The following is an 8,336-nucleotide window of genomic DNA, read 5'->3' on the forward strand; positions in this document are numbered from 1 at the left end:
AAATAATTTTTTTTTGTAACAATTTCCAATATTATTGCTTGGTTCTACTTTGAATGACATGTGTATATATTTAATTATATTGCCCATTTTTTCTTAAATTTTCTCCGAAAACAACAAAAACAATCTAAATATTTCACTCTGGAAATCATGAAATGGTTTTAGACATGACTGTCTATAAAATAGATCTCAGCATGATGGCTGTTTTGTTGTTCTATTTCAAACTGTCGAGCCCTTTTTTGCGGAATTTATGGGAAATCGACGAATTACGTCAACTGCTTGAGAATGGGAGCATATGAGCCCTACATTCCTTTTGGTTTTTATTTATGCCGAAAAATACGCTATCGCTTATTTTCCATTTTATCAAATTTAGATGTGGCCATGGCATGATACTTTTTATCGATAGGGGTTTTGTCTATTGTTGTACACGGAAAAAAATAAACAGTGTGGTTTTTTAGTTTGACAACATAGTATACTCGTAGAGCTGTACAGTATAACAAGTAAATGGTTTTTAAAATCAAGTCGTTCTGTTTTTTATACCCTCCACCATAGGATGGTGGGTATATTAACTTTGTCATTCCGTTTGTAACACATCGAAATATTGCTCTAAGACCACATAATGAATATATATTCTGGGTCGTGGTGAAATTCTTAGTCGATCTAAGAATGTCCGTCCGCCCGTCACGCTATCGACTTCAAACTTGGCATAAGCAGTTGTTATTGATGTAGGTCGGATGCTATTGCAAATGGGCCATATCGGTCCACTGTTACGTATAGCCCCCATATAAACGGACCCCCAGATTTGGCTTGCGGAGCCTATAAGAGTAGCATATTGCAACCGATCTTGCTGAAATTTGGTACCTGGTGTTAGTATATGGTCTCTACCAACCATGCAAAAATTTGTCGATATCGGTCCATAATTATATATAGCCCCCATATAAACCGATCCATAGATTTAGATGTTAGTGGAGCAAATTTCATCGGATCCGGTTGAAATGTAGTACGTGGTGTTAATATATGGTCTCTAACAACCATGGCAAAATTGGTCAATATCGGTCCCCAGATTTGACCTCCGGAGCCTTTTGCAAGAGCAAAATTCAGCCGATCCGGTTGAAATTTGGAACGTGGTATGTATAAATAAATAAATATATATATATATATATATATATATATATATATATATATATATATATATATATATATATATATATATATATATATATATATATATATATATATATATATATATATATATATATATATATATATATATATATATAATATATATATATATATATATATATATATATATATATATATATATATATATATATATATATATATATATATATATATATATATATATATAATTCAATCTATGTTTGTTTATTTGTTTGTTTGTTTGTTTGTATGAACCGAGTTGGCTCCGAAACGGCTGAACCGATTTACTTGAAACTTTCAGAGATCATAGGGGACGTTCATGTGGTGAAAATAGGGTACCTCATTTTTTGACACCTGGTCGCGGAGAGGGACCTCTCCTTTGTCGGACTTTTTGAAAATTGGACCAAAGTTGACCGATTTGCTTGAAATTTTCATTGAAGGTTGGGGTTGGCAACTAGACAAAGATCCGCTACTTTATATTTCGATATTAGGTGGCGGAGGGGGACCTCCCCTTTGTTCGACTTTTTTTAAAGTACAGTGAAAAAACTAAAATTCTCTAAATTATCTGAGATTTAAAGAGAACATGCGGTGAGGTTATGGAATTATTATGGGGTACCAGATGATTTCATATGCGGACGGGGAGGGGACCTCCCCCTTGCCTTACTTTTTGAAACTTGGAACAAAATTATGCGATTTGCATGAAATTTTCATTGAATGTTGGGGTTGGCATCTAGACAAAAATCCGCTACATTATTTTTCGATATTTGGTCGGGGAGGGGGCCACCCCTTTGCCCGACTTTTTTTAAAGTCAGTGAAAACAAAACTAAACTCCCCCGACTGAAATTTTACGGAAAAATGGGTGAGGTTATGAAATTTATATCATGTTCCTGATTTTTTAATAAAAATAAAAGGGCATAGGGAGACATCCGCTTCTCTTAAGTACATACAGAGAAACAATTAAACTTTACCGAGTTATTTGAAATTTACAGAGGACTGGGGAGAGATCCGTAATAGTTGATACCTGATTTTGTGATTTTTGGACGGAAGAGAGGCCGCCCCTTTAGGCTTATAATTTGCTTGACATTTTCTGGGACGTTTACAAAAGATACGCTTTTCGACATTTGGTCGGGGAGGAGGTCCTCCTCTAAAACTGCAAAAAAATGGCTCTATAACCATGTTCCTTAATCTATATCTGTCCATAAAGCTCGAAAAATAATTGTATAATTAGATATAATGCATTTGGACGTCAATTGCCTGTTTCGGTATCAGGCTAACATGAAATATAAAAAAATTTAAGTTTTCTTGAAATTTACAAAGGAAGCGGGGGAAAAGGTTATAAATGAAGAGGCAACCTTCATTGCCCCACACTTGAAGGAAAGTTTCAAGAATTTTCAGGGAAGGTTAGGGTGCTATTCACTACGGTGTTTGTCGATATTGTATCGGGGAAAGTGACGTCCCTTTAAAACAATAGAGCAAAAATTAAACTTCTCCGATCTACTTGAAATTTACAGGGAACGTGGGAGGAGGTGATGAACTTTATACATGATTTTTAAATTAATATATGATTTTTCGATATCTGGTTGGGGAAGGGGAAAATTGAAATAAACTTTGTCGATTTACTTGGATAGAATTTATAGGGAGTAGTTGCGAAATTAATATAGGGTACGTGATAGTCCGATATCAGGTCAGAGTGGAGCGAAGGTGGGGAGAGAGTTCCCTTTTGTTGGTTTTTTCTCTTAAGTTAAAAGTGGAGGGTTGTCCGTAAATGGGAACTCGATATATAATTTTATGATTTTTGCACAGGCTTCTTTCTTCCAGACTTCTTATTAGTAAAGAGAGGGTTCCCTTTTGTCCGTTTTTTTTTTCTTAAGTTGAAAGTAGAGGGTTGTCCGTAAATGGGAACTCGGTACATAATTTTATGATTTTTGCACAGGCTTCTGCCAGACTTCTTTTTAGTAAAGAACTTAAATTTACATGAAATTGGCAGCCAACGTAGAGGGTGCATTATTTTCCAACTTTTTACAAATGTTAATGTGGTAAAATTTTTTACTACTTTTGCCTTTTCCGATTTATTGGATGGGAAACAGTAATTCTTTGTATGTTATTATAATATAATGCTTAATTTTCAGATATGTTGAGGAGAAGGATACCTTTCCTTGACAAACCACACTTAAAATTCACAAGAAATATAGAAGAAGGTACAACCTCACCCGCCGTATTTGTACCTATAAACGAAAAATCAAGTAGTCCGATTTGTTTAAAAGAATTCAAATCTTTTCGAATTTGTTTTCAGCACGAAGGATATAGTTGACGCAAAATGTTCCTCCAAATACGCTTCGGAAGGCGCAGCGAAGCGGGCCGGGTTACGCTAGTATATATATATATATATATATATATATATATATATATATATATATATATATATATATATATATATATATATATATATATATATATATATATATATATATATATATATATATATATATATATCCGTCGGTCTGTTGAAATTACTTTAACTTCCAGACGAACCAAGCTATCGACTTAAAACAAGCAGTTGTTATTCATGTTGGTCGGATGGTATAGAAAATGGCCCCAGATTTGTCTTCCAGAAACTTTCACCTGAAATTTGGTAGGTGATGTTAATACATGCCCCCTAACAACCGTGCCAAAAATGGTTAATATTGGTTCATAATTTATATAGTCCCCATATTAACCGATCCCTACACTGAACAAAAGCATGCCCGGTTCCAAAGATTTTGTCTTTACTTTAAAAATTTTGGTTTTAATTCCGAGCCAAAGAAGCGGAGAATACAAGTAAAGATATTTTTAAGACAGATTTCTCTTTTAAATTTATGTTTTGTGTTCTTGCTTCTAGGAAGCAAATTTTATTTTTTTTTTCTTTTTTCAGCTTTTTTTCTTCATAGGCTATCATAGTCGTTTAAAAACGGGTTAACGACAATTTTCCAAATTCAGACTCGACTTCCAGTAGAAATTATGCTATGTTTCAAGTAAAAACGTCTTTAAAATAAAGTATTGAAAAACATGTCATATTTTTTAACGATATTTTGCTTTGTAGTCAAGATGCAGAAATACAAAAATTTCAATTTCATTAATTTTAAAGAATTTTTCTGAGGACAATTTTTTTTTAAGGACATGAAATCTTTGGCCTCATTACAATATTTTTTTCAGTGCATATTTTAATTTCGGAGCCTCTTAAAGGAGTAAATTGTAATTGATACTGTTGAAATGTGATATAATCATATGCCATCTAACAACTATGCAAAACCTGGTCCATTTCGATCCATAATTAGATATAGCTCTCATAAAAACCGATCCCCAAATTTTATCGAACCTATGCTTCATCTCGGATTGTGCTTTAAAATAATTTTTTTTTGTAACAATTTCCAATATTATTGCTTGGTTCTACTTTGAATGACATGTGTATATATTTAATTATATTGCCCATTTTTTCTTAAATTTTCTCCGAAAACAACAAAAACAATCTAAATATTTCACTCTGGAAATCATGAAATGGTTTTAGACATGACTGTCTATAAAATAGATCTCAGCATGATGGCTGTTTTGTTGTTCTATTTCAAACTGTCGAGCCCTTTTTTGCGGAATTTATGGGAAATCGACGAATTACGTCAACTGCTTGAGAATGGGAGCATATGAGCCCTACATTCCTTTTGGTTTTTATTTATGCCGAAAAAATACGCTATCGCTTATTTTCCATTTTATCAAATTTAGATGTGGCCATGGCATGATACTTTTTATCGATAGGGGTTTTGTCTATTGTTGTACACGAAAAAAATAAACAGTGTGGTTTTTTAGTTTGACAACATAGTATACTCGTAGAGCTGTACAGTATAACAAGTAAATGGTTTTTAAAATCAAGTCGTTCTGTTTTTTATACCCTCCACCATAGGATGGTGGGTATATTAACTTTGTCATTCCGTTTCTAACACATCGAAATATTGCTCTAAGACCACATAATGAATATATATTCTGGGTCGTGGTGAAATTCTTAGTCGATCTAAGAATGTCCGTCCGCCCGTCACGCTATCGACTTCAAACTTGGCATAAGCAGTTGTTATTGATGTAGGTCGGATGCTATTGCAAATGGGCCATATCGGTCCACTGTTACGTATAGCCCCCATATAAACGGACCCCCAGATTTGGCTTGCGGAGCCTATAAGAGTAGCATATTGCAACCGATCTTGCTGAAATTTGGTACCTGGTGTTAGTATATGGTCTCTACCAACCATGCAAAAATTTGTCGATATCGGTCCATAATTATATATAGCCCCCATATAAACCGATCCATAGATTTAGATGTTAGTGGAGCAAATTTCATCGGATCCGGTTGAAATGTAGTACGTGGTGTTAATATATGGTCTCTAACAACCATGGCAAAATTGGTCAATATCGGTCCCCAGATTTGACCTCCGGAGCCTTTTGCAAGAGCAAAATTCAGCCGATCCGGTTGAAATTTGGAACGTGGTATGTATAAATAAATAAATATATATATATATATATATATATATATATATATATATATATATATATATATATATATATATATATATATATATATATATATATATATATATATATATATATATATATATACATATATATATATATATATATATATATATATATATATATATATATATATATATATATATATATATATATATATATATATATATATAATTCAATCTATGTTTGTTTATTTGTTTGTTTGTTTGTTTGTATGAACCGAGTTGGCTCCGAAACGGCTGAAACCGATTTACTTGAAACTTTCAGAGATCATAGGGGACGTTCATGTGGTGAAAATAGGGTACCTCATTTTTTGACACCTGGTCGCGGAGAGGGACCTCTCCTTTGTCGGACTTTTTGAAAATTGGACCAAAGTTGACCGATTTGCTTGAAATTTTCATTGAAGGTTGGGGTTGGCAACTAGACAAAGATCCGCTACTTTATATTTCGATATTAGGTGGCGGAGGGGGACCTCCCCTTTGTTCGACTTTTTTTAAAGTACAGTGAAAAAACTAAAATTCTCTAAATTATCTGAGATTTAAAGAGAACATGCGGTGAGGTTATGGAATTATTATGGGGTACCAGATGATTTCATATGCGGACGGGGAGGGGACCTCCCCCTTGCCTTACTTTTTGAAACTTGGAACAAAATTATGCGATTTGCATGAAATTTTCATTGAATGTTGGGGTTGGCATCTAGACAAAAATCCGCTACATTATTTTTCGATATTTGGTCGGGGAGGGGGCCACCCTTTGCCCGACTTTTTTTAAAGTCAGTGAAAACAAAACTAAACTCCCCCGACTGAAATTTTACGGAAAAATGGGTGAGGTTATGAAATTTATATCATGTTCCTGATTTTTTAATAAAAATAAAAGGGCATAGGGAGACATCCGCTTCTCTTAAGTACATACAGAGAAACAATTAAACTTTACCGAGTTATTTGAAATTTACAGAGGACTGGGGAGAGATCCGTAATAGTTGATACCTGATTTTGTGATTTTTGGACGGAAGAGAGGCCGCCCCTTTAGGCTTATAATTTGCTTGACATTTTCTGGGACGTTTACAAAAGATACGCTTTTCGACATTTGGTCGGGGAGGAGGTCTCCTCTAAAACTGCAAAAAAATGGCTCTATAACCATGTTCCTTAATCTATATCTGTCCATAAAGCTCGAAAAATAATTGTATAATTAGATATAATGCATTTGGACGTCAATTGCCTGTTTCGGTATCAGGCTAACATGAAATATAAAAAAATTTAAGTTTTCTTGAAATTTACAAAGGAAGCGGGGGAAAAGGTTATAAATGAAGAGGCAACCTTCATTGCCCCACACTTGAAGGAAAGTTTCAAGAATTTTCAGGGAAGGTTAGGGTGCTATTCACTACGGTGTTTGTCGATATTGTATCGGGGAAAGTGACGTCCCTTTAAAACAATAGAGCAAAAATTAAACTTCTCCGATCTACTTGAAATTTACAGGGAACGTGGGAGGAGGTGATGAACTTTATACATGATTTTTAAATTAATATATGATTTTTCGATATCTGGTTGGGGAAGGGGAAAATTGAAATAAACTTTGTCGATTTACTTGGATAGAATTTATAGGGAGTAGTTGCGAAATTAATATAGGGTACGTGATAGTCCGATATCAGGTCAGAGTGGAGCGAAGGTGGGGAGAGAGTTCCCTTTTGTTGGTTTTTTCTCTTAAGTTAAAAGTGGAGGGTTGTCCGTAAATGGGAACTCGATATATAATTTTATGATTTTTGCACAGGCTTCTTTCTTCCAGACTTCTTATTAGTAAAGAGAGGGTTCCCTTTTGTCCGTTTTTTTTTTCTTAAGTTGAAAGTAGAGGGTTGTCCGTAAATGGGAACTCGGTACATAATTTTATGATTTTTGCACAGGCTTCTGCCAGACTTCATTTTAGTAAAGAACTTAAATTTACATGAAATTGGCAGCCAACGTAGAGGGTGCATTATTTTCCAACTTTTTACAAATGTTAATGTGGTAAAATTTTTTACTACTTTTGCCTTTTCCGATTTATTGGATGGGAAACAGTAATTCTTTGTATGTTATTATAATATAATGCTTAATTTTCAGATATGTTGAGGAGAAGGATACCTTTCCTTGACAAACCACACTTAAAATTCACAAGAAATATAGAAGAAGGTACATCCTCACCCGCCGTATTTGTACCTATAAACGAAAAATCAAGTAGTCCGATTTGTTTAAAAGAATTCAAATCTTTTCGAATTTGTTTTCAGCACGAAGGATATAGTTGACGCAAAATGTTCCTCCAAATACGCTTCGGAAGGCGCAGCGAAGCGGGCCGGGTTACGCTAGTATATATATATATATATTATATATATATATATATATATATATATATATAATATATATATATATATATATATATATATATATATATATATATTTTAGGAGCCACCGTGGTGCAATGGTTAGCATGCCCGCCTTGCATACACAAGGTCGTGGGTTCGATTCCTGCTTCGACCGAACACCAAAAAGTTTTTCAGCGGTGGATTATCCCACCTCAGTAATGTTGGTGACATTTCTGAGGGTTTCAAAACTTCTCTAAGTGGTTTCACTGCAATGTGGAACGCCGTTCGGACTCGGCTA

The sequence above is a fragment of the Haematobia irritans genome, chromosome 1, assembly GCF_050003625.1.
Source record: "Haematobia irritans isolate KBUSLIRL chromosome 1, ASM5000362v1, whole genome shotgun sequence".
Classification (NCBI taxonomy): Eukaryota; Metazoa; Arthropoda; class Insecta; order Diptera; family Muscidae; genus Haematobia; species Haematobia irritans.